Source organism: Ambystoma mexicanum, chromosome 11 (assembly GCF_040938575.1).
Source record: "Ambystoma mexicanum isolate Mex_15411 chromosome 11, UKY_AmexF1_1, whole genome shotgun sequence".
NCBI classification, from domain to species: Eukaryota; Metazoa; Chordata; class Amphibia; order Caudata; family Ambystomatidae; genus Ambystoma; species Ambystoma mexicanum.
Window position 1 is genome coordinate 822,870,360 of NC_090934.1, and position 14,810 is coordinate 822,885,169.

At 48.1% G+C, this 14,810-nt stretch overlaps 3 non-coding genes across 3 annotated transcripts; all 3 read right to left on the reverse strand.

The window, feature by feature from the left end:
• Positions 1-2,955: 2,955 nt before the first annotated feature.
• On the reverse strand, positions 2,956-3,027 carry TRNAW-CCA (transfer RNA tryptophan (anticodon CCA)). The gene has a single exon. It is a non-coding gene; the product is annotated as a tRNA-Trp (tRNA).
• Positions 3,028-3,340: 313 nt separating this feature from the next.
• Positions 3,341-3,414, reverse strand: TRNAN-GUU (transfer RNA asparagine (anticodon GUU)). The gene has a single exon. It is a non-coding gene; the product is annotated as a tRNA-Asn (tRNA).
• Positions 3,415-5,589: 2,175 nt separating this feature from the next.
• Positions 5,590-5,663, reverse strand: TRNAN-GUU (transfer RNA asparagine (anticodon GUU)). The gene has a single exon. It is a non-coding gene; the product is annotated as a tRNA-Asn (tRNA).
• Between the last annotated feature and the right edge of the window lie 9,147 nt (positions 5,664-14,810).

Consider the following 14,810-nt stretch of genomic DNA (forward strand, 5'->3'; position numbering starts at 1 on the left):
ACGCCTCCCAGAGCCCCATGCAATGCACTTAGGGAAAGGGGGGAAGGTGCTGTGCAACCCTCTCGCTGACAATGTCTCTCTTGTCTATAATGTATCTATGAGAGAGAGAGAAATAGGCAATGTGAGAGTGAAAAAGTAAAATGGAAATGTGTCTACTGAGACCAGTATAAGGGGAAATCCTCACAATCCAGGACCGACAGTTGATTGGGAGGGCGCTTACAGTTTTCTGACACCAGACCGGTACCTGAACTCACAAACCCAAACTACAAAGTGATGGGCATTGCCACTAGACTGCCGACCCCCTTTCGGGGCCCCAGCATATATCCTTTAGTCACACCTAGAGTTCCCAGGACAGTGCAGCATTCAGCGATTACACGAAAATATTGACAGCGCTAGGAGACCATGCAAATGGCAGAGGTATGCTTTACAAAGCCCACGTAGCGTGCACAAAACAGCACATCAGTCAGGCCCACTTGAAGAGATGGTAAAGAGGAAATACTTCTGCTGCATCCAGTAAAACATAGAGATTGGCCTGCTTTAAAGGTTGACCATGTCCTTCATGGGTGTCTGTCAATATGATACTTCCCTGCTGCAAAGTTTACATTCGAAACGCCAGAACAACTAGGCCCAGAGCACAAAGATGCAGTCAGGTTGAAATAACGAGATATTGAAGAGCAATTTTATATTTCAGAGTGGGAAAAGCAAATATGACCCCGACGTGATTTGAACACGCAACCGTCTGATCTGGAGTCAGACGCTACCATTGCGCCACGAGGTCCATGCGGCACTCCACCTGGTGTGTCTGATGACAGAATAAAGGTAGGAGACGTACATGCACCTGCAGAGCCTCATTGCTTCTTTAAGTAGACTGGCTAGGATAGCTTCCTTCTGTGCATCAGTACACGCTGCAGCCAAACCCTTCCCATGAAGTCTTGATGTTTATGAATTGAATGGCAAGTTTTGAAAAACTAAAGCAAGCGAGAAGAATTGCTTGCAGTTTATTGGATTTTTTGGACGTCAGCAGACGAGACCTGCGAGAGGTAAACAGAAGTTCATAGTTGGTCATGCTGAATTTTTGAGCCAAAATGCATCGTCCCTGGGTGGGCTTGAACCACCAACCTTTCGGTTAACAGCCGAACGCGCTAACCGATTGCGCCACAGAGAGTCATGCAGTGCTTACACTGGGGCCTGATTGGTGTGCTGTTTGCTTATGCTTCCCAGGCAACCTGAAAATATTTCTAAAATAGCTCTATTTCCCACAGCAAATCAGGGTATCAAGCACTTCCCTACCTCCCCTAATCCACAAACACAGGGGATTTAGTAGAGGACAGAGCCCATCAACAGTGCACCAAATGTCCTCTGTATAGGCATAACTTGCTATGAGGAGAAAGCCACAGTTGCGCCCTTGTGTTAAAAGGGGACAGTAGGCTGAACCCAGAGAACACGGGAGAAATGACTCAGGTTTACTGAGTGGAACACTCTGTGTCTTTGTGCCAAAAACAGCAGCGTCTTTTCGGTTAACAGCCGAACGCGCTAACCAATTGTGCCACAGAGACTCACTGGCATGTGTGTTCTGCCTTTGGCCTGATTGCATTGCTATTTTTTTCTGATTGGCAGAAAACCTGAACTTTTTTCTGAAAAAGGCATGCCTCTCTTAGCACTGCAGTGCATTAGACTGCTCCCTTGCTTCCCTGAGTCCCCAAATACACAACCACCTTGGGCACAATAGAAGACACATTCCAGCAGATTTAGCAAGAGTGCACCAAGGTTTCTATATGTAGGTACCTTGCTGAGAAGCAAGACCTGCAGTTGCATTCTTCTGTTAAAAGAGGGCAGCAGAGTGCATCAAGAGAACTTGGGGGAAGTAGCTTATGTTAACTACTTGCCATGATCTTTATAGATCCCTCTGTTTGACTGGGTGAATTCTAATTTCTGGGGTAGAGTAAGCAATTTTTGGATCTAGATGCTGTGCGCAACAGGAATGCTATATACTGCACTGTACTGCTACTGAAAAGTTACCAATTTTACAGGATGTTCAGGTAAGCTTTGTTTCAGAAAACAACTTGCTAGAGGCCCTAGGACAGATTACTGGGACAAAGGAAGAGGGTTTGGGGATTAGCACATCTCCTATGAAAGGTACAGTCACGCCCGAGACAACTCTGAGTGCCTCCTCAAATTCTAAGAAATGCGAACTGGGGTCCTACGCTTTTTATTGCCAGTGGATCTTTGTGTTTCAGACAAATGTGCACGCCTCCCAGAGCCCCATGCAATGCACTTAGGGAAATGGGGGAAGGTGCTGTGCAACCCTCTCGCTGACAATGTCTCTCTTGTCTATAATGTATCTATGAGAGAGAGAGAAATAGGCAATGCGAGAGTGAAAAAGTAAAATGGAAATGTGTCTACTGAGACCAGTATAAGGGGAAATCCTCACAATCCAGGACCGACAGTTGATTGGGAGGGCGCTTACAGTTTTCTGACACCAGACCGGTACCTGAACTTACAAACCCAAACTGCAAAGTGATGGGCATTGCCACTAGACTGCCGACCACCTTTCGGGGCCCCAGCATATATCCTTTAGTCACACCTAGAGTTCCCAGGACAGTGCAGCATTCAGCGATTACACGAAAATATTGACAGCGCTAGGAGGCCATGCAAATGGCAGAGGTATGCTTTACAAAGCCCACGTAGCGTGCACAAAACAGCACATCAGTCAGGCCCACTTGAAGAGATGGTAAAGAGGAAATACTTCTGCTGCATCCAGTAAAACATAGAGATTGGCCTGCTTTAAAGGTTGACCATGTCCTTCATGGGTGTCTGTCAATATGATACTTCCCTGCTGCAAAGCTTACATTCGAAACGCCAGAACAACTAGGCCCAGAGCACAAAGATGCAGTCAGGTTGAAATAACGAGATACTGAAGAGCAATTTTATATTTCAGACTGGGAAAAGCAAATATGCCCCCGACGTGATTTGAACACGAAACCTTCTGATCTGGAGTCAGACGCGCTACCATTGCGCCACGAGGTCCTTGCGGCAGTCCACCTGGTGTGTCTGATGACAGAATAAAGGTAGGAGACGTACATGCACCTGCAGAGCCTCATTGCTTCTTTAAGTAGACTGGCTAGGATAGCTTCCTTCTGTGCATCAGTACACGCTGCAGCCAAACCCTTCCCATGAAGTCTTGATGTTTATGAATTGAATGGCAAGTTTTGAAAAACTAAAGCAAGCGAGAAGAATTGCTTGCAGTTTATTGGATTTTTTGGACGTCAGCAGACGAGACCTGCGAGAGGTAAACAGAAGTCCATAGTTGGTCACGCTGAATTTTTGAGCCAAAATGCACCGTCCCTGGGTGGGCTTGAAACACCAACCTTTCGGTTAACAGCCGAACGCGCTAACCGATTGCGCCACAGAGACTCATGCAGTGCTTACACTGGGGCCTGATTGGTGTGCTGTTTGCTTATGCTTCCCAGGCAACCTGAAAATATTTCTAAAATAGCTCTAATTCCCACAGCAAATCAGGGTATCAAGCACTTCCCTACCTCCCCTAATCCACAAACACAGGGGATTTAGTAGAGGACAGAGCCCATCAACAGTGCACCAAATGTCCTCTGTGTAGGCATAACTTGCTATGAGGAGAAAGCCACAGTTGCGCACTTGTGTTAAAAGGGGACAGTAGGCTGAACCCAGAGAACACGGGAGAAATGACTCAGGTTTACTGAGTGGAACACTCTGTGTCTTTGTGCCAAAAACAGCAGCGTCTTTTCGGTTAACAGCCGAACGCGCTAACCAATTGTGCCACAGAGACTCACTGGCATGTGTGCTCTGCCTTTGGCCTGATTGCATTGCTATTTTTTTCTGATTGGCAGAAAACCTGAACTTTTTTCTGAAAAAGGCATGCCTCTCTTAGCACTGCAGTGCATTAGACTGCTCCCTTGCTTCCCTGAGTCCCCAAATACACAACCACCTTGGGCACAATAGAAGACACATTCCAGCAGATTTAGCAAGAGTGCACCAAGGTTTCTATATGTAGGTACCTTGCTGAGAAGCAAGACCTGCAGTTGCATTCTTCTGTTAAAAGAGGGCAGCAGAGTGCACCAAGAGAACTTGGGGGAAGTAGCTTATGTTAACTACTTGCCATGATCTTGATAGATCCCTCTGTTTGACTGGGTGAATTCTAATTTCTGGGGTAGAGTAAGCAATTTTTGGATCTAGATGCTGTGCGCAACAGGAATGCTATATACTGCACTGTACTGCTACTGAAAAGTTACCAATTTTACAGGATGTTCAGGTAAGCTTTGTTTCAGAAAACAACTTGCTAGAGGCCCTAGGACAGATTACTGGGACAAAGGAAGAGGGTTTGGGGATTAGCACATCTCCTATGAAAGGTACAGTCACGCCCGAGACAACTCTGAGTGCCTCCTCAAATTCTAAGAAATGCGAACTGGGGTCCTACGCCTTTTATTGCCAGTGGATCTTTGTGTTTCAGACAAATGTGCACGCCTCCCAGAGCCCCATGCAATGCACTTAGGGAAATGGGGGAAGGTGCTGTGCAACCCTCTCGCTGACAATGTCTCTCTTGTCTATAATGTATCTATGAGAGAGAGAGAAATAGGCAATGCGAGAGTGAAAAAGTAAAATGGAAATGTGTCTACTGAGACCAGTATAAGGGGAAATCCTCACAATCCAGGACCGACAGTTGATTGGGAGGGCGCTTACAGTTTTCTGACACCAGACCGGTACCTGAACTCACAAACCCAAACTACAAAGTGATGGGCATTGCCACTAGACTGCCGACCCCCTTTCGGGGCCCCAGCATATATCCTTTAGTCACACCTAGAGTTCCCAGGACAGTGCAGCATTCAGCGATTACACGAAAATATTGACAGCGCTAGGAGGCCATGCAAATGGCAGAGGTATGCTTTACAAAGCCCACGTAGCGTGCACAAAACAGCACATCAGTCAGGCCCACTTGAAGAGATGGTAAAGAGGAAATACTTCTGCTGCATCCAGTAAAACATAGAGATTGGCCTGCTTTAAAGGTTGACCATGTCCTTCATGGGTGTCTGTCAATATGATACTTCCCTGCTGCAAAGCTTACATTCGAAACGCCAGAACAACTAGGCCCAGAGCACAAAGATGCAGTCAGGTTGAAATAACGAGATACTGAAGAGCAATTTTGTATTTCAGAGTGGGAAAAGCAAATATGCCCCCGACGTGATTTGAACACACAACCTTCTGATCTGGAGTCAGACGCCCTACCATTGCGCCACGAGGTCCTAGTGGCAGTCCACCTGGTGTGTCTGATGACAGAATAAAGGTAGGAGACGTACATGCACCTGCAGAGCCTCATTGCTTCTTTAAGTAGACTGGCTAGGATAGCTTCCTTCTGTGCATCAGTACACGCTGCAGCCAAACCCTTCCCATGAAGTCTTGATGTTTATGAATTGAATGGCAAGTTTTGAAAAACTAAAGCAAGCGAGAAGAATTGCTTGCAGTTTATTGGATTTTTTGGACGTCAGCAGACGAGACCTGCGAGAGGTAAACAGAAGTTCATAGTTGGTCATGCTGAATTTTTGAGCCAAAATGCATCGTCCCTGGGTGGGCTTGAACCACCAACCTTTCGGTTAACAGCCGAACGCGCTAACCGATTGCGCCACAGAGACTCATGCAGTGCTTACACTGGGGCCTGATTGGTGTGCTGTTTGCTTATGCTTCCCAGGCAACCTGAAAATATTTCTAAAATAGCTCTATTTCCCACAGCAAATCAGGGTATCAAGCACTTCCATACCTCCCCTAATCCACAAACACAGGGGGTTTAGTAGAGGACAGAGCCCATCAACAGTGCCCCAAATGTCCTCTGTGTAGGCATAACTTGCTATGAGGAGAAAGCCACAGTTGCGCACTTGTGTTAAAAGGGGACAGTAGGCTGAACCCAGAGAACACGGGAGAAATGACTCAGGTTTACTGAGTGGAACACTCTGTGTCTTTGTGCCAAAAACAGCAGCGTCTTTTCGGTTAACAGCCGAACGCGCTAACCAATTGTGCCACAGAGACTCACTGGCATGTGTGTTCTGCCTTTGGCCTGATTGCATTGCTATTTTTTTCTGATTGGCAGAAAACCTGAACTTTTTTCTGAAAAAGGCATGCCTCTCGTAGCACTGCAGTGCATTAGACTGCTCCCTTGCTTCCCTGAGTCCCCAAATACACAACCACCTTGGGCACAATAGAAGACACATTCCAGCAGATTTAGCAAGAGTGCACCAAGGTTTCTATATGTAGGTACCTTGCTGAGAAGCAAGACCTGCAGTTGCATTCTTCTGTTAAAAGAGGGCAGCAGAGTGCACCAAGAGAACTTGGGGGAAGTAGCTTATGTTAACTACTTGCCATGCTCTTTATAGATCCCTCTGTTTGACTGGGTGAATTCTAATTTCTGGGGTAGAGTAAGCAATTTTTGGATCTAGATGCTGTGCGCAACAGGAATGCTATATACTGCACTGTACTGCTACTGAAAAGTTACCAATTTTACAGGATGTTCAGGTAAGCTTTGTTTCAGAAAACAACTTGCTAGAGGCCCTAGGACAGATTACTGGGACAAAGGAAGAGGGTTTGGGGATTAGCACATCTCCTATGAAAGGTACAGTCACGCCCGAGACAACTCTGAGTGCCTCCTCAAATTCTAAGAAATGCGAACTGGGGTCCTACGCCTTTTATTGCCAGTGGATCTTTGTGTTTCAGACAAATGTGCACGCCTCCCAGAGCCCCATGCAATGCACTTAGGGAAATGGGGGAAGGTGCTGTGAAGCCCTCTCGCTGACAATGTCTCTCTTGTCTATAATGTATATATGAGAGAGAGAGAAATAGGCAATGCGAGAGTGAAAAAGTAAAATGGAAATGTGTCTACTGAGACCAGTATAAGGGGAAATCCTCACAATCCAGGACCGACAGTTGATTGGGAGGGCGCTTACAGGTTTCCGACACCAGACCGGTACCTGAACTCACAAACCCAAACTGCAAAGTGATGGGCATTGCCACTAGACTGCCGACCCCCTTTCGGGGCCCCAACATATATCCTTTAGTCACACCTAGAGTTCCCAGGACACTGCAGCATTCAGCGATTACACGAAAATATTGACAGCACTAGGAGGCCATGCAAATGGCAGAGGTATGCTTTACAAAGCCCACGTAGCGTGCACAAAACAGCACATCAGTCAGGCCCACTTGAAGAGATGGTAAAGAGGAAATACTTCTGCTGCATCCAGTAAAACATAGAGATTGGCCTGCTTTAAAGGTTGACCATGTCCTTCATGGGTGTCTGTCAATATGATACTTCCCTGCTGCAAAGTTTACATTCGAAACGCCAGAACAACTAGGCCCAGAGCACAAAGATGCAGTCAGGTTGAAATAACGAGATACTGAAGAGCAATTTTATATTTCAGAGTGGGAAAAGCAAATATGACCCCGACGTGATTTGAACACGAAACCTTCGGATCTGGAGTCAGACGCGCTACCATTGCGCCACGAGGTCCATGCGGCACTCCACCTGGTGTGTCTGATGACAGAATAAAGGTAGGAGACGTACATGCACCTGCAGAGCCTCATTGCTTCTTTAAGTAGACTGGCTAGGATAGCTTCCTTCTGTGCATCAGTACACGCTGAAGCCAAACCCTTCCCATGAAGTCTTGATGTTTATGAATTGAATGGCAAGTTTTGAAAAACTAAAGCAAGCGAGAAGAATTGCTTGCAGTTTATTGGATTTTTTGGACGTCAGCAGACGAGACCTGCGAGAGGTAAACAGAAGTTCATAGTTGGTCATGCTGAATTTTTGAGCCAAAATGCATCGTCCCTGGGTGGGCTTGAACCACCAACCTTTCGGTTAACAGCCGAACTCGCTAACCGATTGCACCACAGAGACTCATGCAGTGCTTACACTGGGGCCTTATTGGTGTGCTGTTTGCTTATGCTTCCCAGGCAACCTGAAAATATTTCTAAAATAGCTCTATTTCCCACAGCAAATCAGGGTATCAAGCACTTCCCTACCTCCCCTAATCCACAAACACAGGGGACTTAGTAGAGGACAGAGCCCATCAACAGTGCACCAAATGTCCACTGTCTAGGCATAACTTTTTATGAGGAGAAAGCCACAGTTGTGCACTTGTGTTAAAAGGGGACAGTAGGCTGAACCCAGAGAACACGGGAGAAATGACTCAGGTTTACTGAGTGGAACACTCTGTGTCTTTGTGCCAAAAACAGCAGCGTCTTTTCGGTTAACAGCCGAACGCGCTAACCAATTGTGCCACAGAGACTCACTGGCATGTGTGTTCTGCCTTTGGCCTGATTGCATTGCTATTTTTTTCTGATTGGCAGAAAACCTGAACTTTTTTCTGAAAAAGGCATGCCTCTCGTAGCACTGCAGTGCATTAGACTGCTCCCTTGCTTCCCTGAGTCCCCAAATACACAACCACCTTGGGCACAATAGAAGACACATTCCAGCAGATTTAGCAAGAGTGCACCAAGGTTTCTATATGTAGGTACCTTGCTGAGAAGCAAGACCTGCAGTTGCATTCTTCTGTTAAAAGAGGGCAGCAGAGTGCACCAAGAGAACTTGGGGGAAGTAGCTTATGTTAACTACTTGCCATGCTCTTTATAGATCCCTCTGTTTGACTGGGTGAATTCTAATTTCTGGGGTAGAGTAAGCAATTTTTGGATCTAGATGCTGTGCGCAACAGGAATGCTATATACTGCACTGTACTGCTACTGAAAAGTTACCAATTTTACAGGATGTTCAGGTAAGCTTTGTTTCAGAAAAGAACTTGCTAGAGGCCCTAGGACAGATTACTGGGACAAAGGAAGAGGGTTTGGGGATTAGCACATCTCCTATGAAAGGTACAGTCACGCCCGAGACAACTCTGAGTGCCTCCTCAAATTCTAAGAAATGCGAACTGGGGTCCTACGCCTTTTATTGCCAGTGGATCTTTGTGTTTCAGACAAATGTGCACGCCTCCCAGAGCCCCTTGCAATGCACTTAGGGAAAGGGGGGAAGGTGCTGTGAAGCCCTCTCGCTGACAATGTCTCTCTTGTCTATAATGTAACTATGAGAGAGAGAGAAATAGGCAATGCGAGAGTGAAAAAGTAAAATGGAAATGTGTCTACTGAGACCAGTATAAGGGGAAATCCTCACAATCCAGGACCGACAGTTTATTGGGAGGGCGCTTACAGGTTTCTGACACCAGACCGGTACCTGAACTCACAAACCCAAACTGCAAAGTGATGGGCATTGCCACTAGACTGCCGACCCCCTTTCGGGGCCCCAGCATATATCCTTTAGTCACACCTAGAGTTCCCAGGACAGTGCAGCATTCAGCGATTACACGAAAATATTGACAGCGCTAGGAGGCCATGCAAATGGCAGAGGTATGCTTTACAAAGCCCAGGTAGCGTGCACAAAACAGCACATCAGTCAGGCCCACTTGAAGAGATGGTAAAGAGGAAATACTTCTGCTGCATCCAGTAAAACATAGAGATTGGCCTGCTTTAAAGGTTGACCATGTCCTTCATGGGTGTCTGTCAATATGATACTTCCCTGCTGCAAAGTTTACATTCGAAACGCCAGAACAACTAGGCCCAGAGCACAAAGATGCAGTCAGGTTGAAATAACGAGATACTGAAGAGCAATTTTATATTTCAGAGTGGGAAAAGCAAATATGACCCCGACGTGATTTGAACACGAAACCTTCGGATCTGGAGTCAGACGCGCTACCATTGCGCCACGAGGTCCTTGTGGCAATCCACATAGTGTGTCCGATGACAGAATAAAGGTAGGAGACGTACATTGACCTGCAGAGCCTCATTGCTTCTTTAAGTAGACTGGCTAGGATAGCTTCCTTCTGTGCATCAGTACACGCTGCAGCCAAACCCTTCCCATGAAGTCTTGATGTTTATGAATTGAATGGCAAGTTTTGAAAAACTAAAGCAAGCAAGAAGAATTGCTTGCAGTTTATTGGATTTTTTGGACGTCAGCAGACGAGACCTGCGAGAGGTAAACAGAAGTCCATAGTTGGTCACGCTTAATTTTTGAGCCAAAATGCACCGTCCCTGGGTGGGTTTAAACCATCAACCTTTCGGTTAACAGCCGAACGCGCTAACCGATTGCGCCACATAGACTCATGCAGTTCTTACACAGGGGCCTGATTGGTGTGCTGTTTGCTTATGCTTCCCAGGCAACCTGAAAATATTTCTAAAATAGCTCTATTTCCCACAGCAAATCAGGGTATCAAGCACTTCCCTACCTCCCCTAATCCACAAACACAGGGGATTTAGTAGAGGACAGAGCCCATCAACAGTGCACCAAATGTCCTCTGTATATAGAGATCCTCTCTGTGCCCAGGCCCAACCGTGCGGGGGGAGGTGTGGCCCTTATCTTCCCTGAGTGGATTCCTGCCACTGTTACTCCCATGCAGACCTACTCCTCTTTTGAATGTCTTGTCTGCCGACTCTCTCTCTCTCCTAGCCATTCCCTTACCGTGGCTACTATCTATCGGCCACCTGGTCAAATTTCCTCCTTCCTCTCCGAGTGGGCGGACCTCTCCTCCTCACTCCTGTCCTCAACCACTCAACTCCTCTTTCTTGGAGACTTCAACATCCACCTGGATGCCTCCTGTCCCCCCTCTGGACTCTTTCGCAACCTCTGCGACTCTCTCTCACTCTCTATTCTCCCGTCTGGGCCGACTCATTCTGCAGGGCACACTCTTGATGCCCTGATCTCCTCTGACCTTCCCCTCTCTGTCCCTCTCTCCACTCCTCTCTCCTGGAGTGATCACTTTCTCCTCTCCTCCCACCTCACCCTCCCTACCCCACAGGCAAAGCCACCCCCATCACTGCCACCTTCCTTCTCGGTCATCCGACCCATGAAGCGCGTGTCAGTTGAGGCTTTTGCTGCCACCTTCTTGCCCCCTCCTCCCCCTTCGGCTGACTCCCACCCTGACACAGCCCTCTCCACTCTCCACTCCGCTATATCTGATACTCTTGATATCCTTGCCCCTGTCATGAGAATCCGCCTGAAGCCCAAAGCCAAATGTAACTCCTGGTATGACTCGGATCTCGTCACCCTTAAGCGCAAGTGCAGGGTGGCAGAGAGGAAATGGCGTGCTTCATGTTCATCCTCTGACAAACTGGCCTGTCGCCTGCTCCAAAGGCAATACCGGCTCTCCGTTCTCACCAAGAAGAGAGCCCTTATCCAAGCCCGCATCTCTGCGGCATCTAACAATTCGGCCGAACTCTTTAAAATCTGCAAGGAGCTGGCCAACCCTGCTGCAGTCTCTACCTCTCCTGTCCCCTCCCAGGCCCTCTGCACGGCACTGGCCTCTCACTTCATTTCAAAAACTCAGGACATCCTGTCCTCACTCTCCTCCTATAACCTCCCCCCCTCTATTCCCTGCCCTTCCTCTGGCTCTTCTGCAGCCACCCCTCCTCTCTCCTTCTCTTCCTTTCCCCTTTTTTCTGCTGACGAGGTTTCAAGACAAGTCCGATCTATGAAAGTCTCATCAAAACAGGTCCACCCCTGTTCCTCCAAAACTATCAAGGACCACATTGACTCCTTGGCTCCTGCCCTTGCTGACTTCTGCAGTCACTCCTTCGCCTCTGGAGTCTTCCCATCCCCTCTCAAGCACTCCCTTGTGCACCCCCTTCTTAAGAAACCCTCTTCCGACCCTTCCTGCCCAGCTAACTATCGCCCAATCTCTATCACTCCCTTCCTGGGCAAGCTCCTGGAGAAACTGGCCATCTCCCAGCTTAATCTCCATGCTGAATGTGTTGGTAGTCTTCATGACCATCAGTCTGGCTTCAGAGCTGCCAGAAGCACGGAAACTGCTCTCCTGAACATCCGTGAGGACCTGCTCTCGAACCTTGACTCTAACATTCCATGTGTTCTCATTTTGCTTGATCTCTCTTCTGCCTTTGATACTGTCAACCATACCATCCTGCTCAACCGTCTCCGTGATAACCTCGGTATCACTGGTCAGGCTCTGACGTGGCTGACCTCTTTCCTCTCAAATCGACCCTCCCAGGTCCAACTGGGGTCTTTCCTCTCTGACATCTTCTTCTCTACCTGTGGTGTCCCCCAGGGATCTAACCTCTCTCCCTGGCTGTTCAACCAGTATCTGGCACTTCTTGCCCACCACATCGCCGCTCTCTGCCCCTACTTTCAGTGCTATGCGGATGATACCCAACTCATTTTCAGGCTACCCTCGGCCTCCTCTTCTCCTTCCCTCATCTCTGACTGTCTTTCTGCTATCCAGGAATGGTGTGCCGCCAACGACCTCTGCCTTAATGCCAGTAAGACTGAGATTCTACTCATCGGCACTCCCACTCCCTCCTTCCCTGCTGCTCTCTGGCCGGCCTCTCTGGGCCCTCTTCCTACTCCTACCTGCAAGGCAAAAAACCTTGGGGTCATCTTCGACTCCACACTCTCCCTCTCTCCTCACATATCCGACGTATCTAAGAAGTCACACTACCAGCTACACCTCCTCAGAGGTATCCTTCCTTTCCTCTCCTTCCCCCAGAAGCTCACTGTCTCTAGAGCCCTGGTTCTCTCTAAGCTGGACTACTGTAACAGCCTCTATCTTAATCTGCCCGCCTCTACTCTCCGCCCTTTGCAACTCATCCAGAACAGGACTGCAAGGCTTGTCCTTGGCCTCAAGCCCAGGGACCGTATCTCTCCAGGACTGAAATCACTACACTGGCTCCCAGTGACTGCGATGATCAAGTTCAAAACCCTCTGCATTGTCCACAAGGCCGTCTGGGGCCTTGGGCCAAAATACCTTCAACTCTCTCTTCCTAAATATCTTCCTTCTCGAGCTCTTCGCTCATCCGCCTCCAACTCCCTCAGGGTCAGCCGCTTCTCCAAACAACGAGTTGGGGGCAGATCTCTTTCCACTGCAGGGGCCTCCCTCTGGAACAGCCTTCCTACCTCCCTGAAACTTGAGGAGAACCACCTCCGGTTCCGGAAGCACCTCAAAACCTTCCTCTTTGCCTCCGCTTTCTCTCCCCCTCTCCCCTGCTAATACTACTGAAACTGCACTGAATCTGCAACTGGGCCATTCACCGTTCTCGGCCCAGCCACTCTCCCCTGCACTGCCTCCACGGCAACCCCTGCACTACGGGACTGTGTCTGTATCCATACAGCCCCCCTTCCCAGCACTTGTCTGCACTTACCTCGCACTTGCCACCAGCTGGCCCTTGTTATTTATCCTGTATGCTGTATGCTTATAACCCTGTACTGCACTTTCCCCTCTCCCTTCCCCCATGCACTTTTCCCTTCCCCTCTACCCTTGCACTTGCGCGATCTGAATGACACCTGGCCTAGTAAGATCGTTGTCTGTCTCCCCTTGTCCCCCCCCTGCCTCGTCGCGCCTTGAAACACTTGTGTATAGGCGCGTTACAAATGCCTTATCATATCATAGGCATAACTTGCTATGAGGAGAAAGCCACAGTTGCGCACTTGTGTTAAAAGGGGACAGTAGGCTGAACCCAGAGAACACGGGAGAAATGACTCAGGTTTACTGAGTGGAACACTCTGTGTCTTTGTGCCAAAAACAGCAGCGTCTTTTCGGTTAACAGCCGAACGCGCTAACCAATTGCGCCACAGAGACTCACTGGCATGTGTGTTCTGCCTTTGGCCTGATTGCATTGCTATTTTTTTCTGATTGGCAGAAAACCTGAACTTTTTTCTGAAAAAGGCATGCCTCTCTTAGCACTGCAGTGCATTAGACTGCTCCCTTGCTTCCCTGAGTCCCCAAATACACAACCACCTTGGGCACAATAGAAGACACATTCCAGCAGATTTAGCAAGAGTGCACCAAGGATTCTATATGTAGGTACCTTGCTGAGAAGCAAGACCTGCAGTTGCATTCTTCTGTTAAAAGAGGGCAGCAGAGTGCACCAAGAGAACTTAGGGGAAGTAGCTTATGTTAACTACTTGCCATGCTCTTTATAGATCCCTCTGTTTGACTGGGTGAATTCTAATTTCTGGGGTAGAGTAAGCAATTTTTGGATCTAGATGCTGTGCGCAACAGGAATGCTATATACTGCACTGTACTGCTACTGAAAAGTTACCAATTTTACAGGATGTTCAGGTAAGCTTTGTTTCAGAAAACAACTTGCTAGAGGCACTAAGACAGATTACTGGGACAAAGGAAGAGGGTTTGGGGATTAGCACTATGAAAGGTACAGTCACGCCCGAGACAACTCTGAGTGTCACCTCAAATTCTAAGAAATGCAAACTAGGGACCTACGCTTTTTATTGCCAGTGGATCTTTGTGTTTCAGACAAATGTGCACGCCTCCCAGAGCCCCTTGCAATGCACTTAGGGAAATGGGGGAAGGTGCTGTGAAGCCCTCTCGCTGACAATGTCTCTCTTGTCTATAATGTATCTATGAGAGAGAGAGAAATAGGCAATGCGAGAGTGAAAAAGTAAAATGGAAATGTGTCTACTGAGACCAGTATAAGGGGAAATCCTCACAATCCAGGACCGACAGTTGATTGGGAGGGCGCTTACAGGTTTCCGACACCAGACCGGTACCTGAACTCACAAACCCAAACTGCAAAGTGATGGGCATTGCCACTAGACTGCCGACCCCCTTTCGGGGCCCCAGCATATATCCTTTAGTCACACCTAGAGTTCCCAGGACAGTGCAGCATTCAGCGATTACACGAAAATATTGACAGCGCTAGGAGGCCATGCAAATGGCAGAGGTATGCTTTACAAAGCCCACGTAGCGTGCACAAAACAGCACATCAGTCAGGCCCACTTGAAG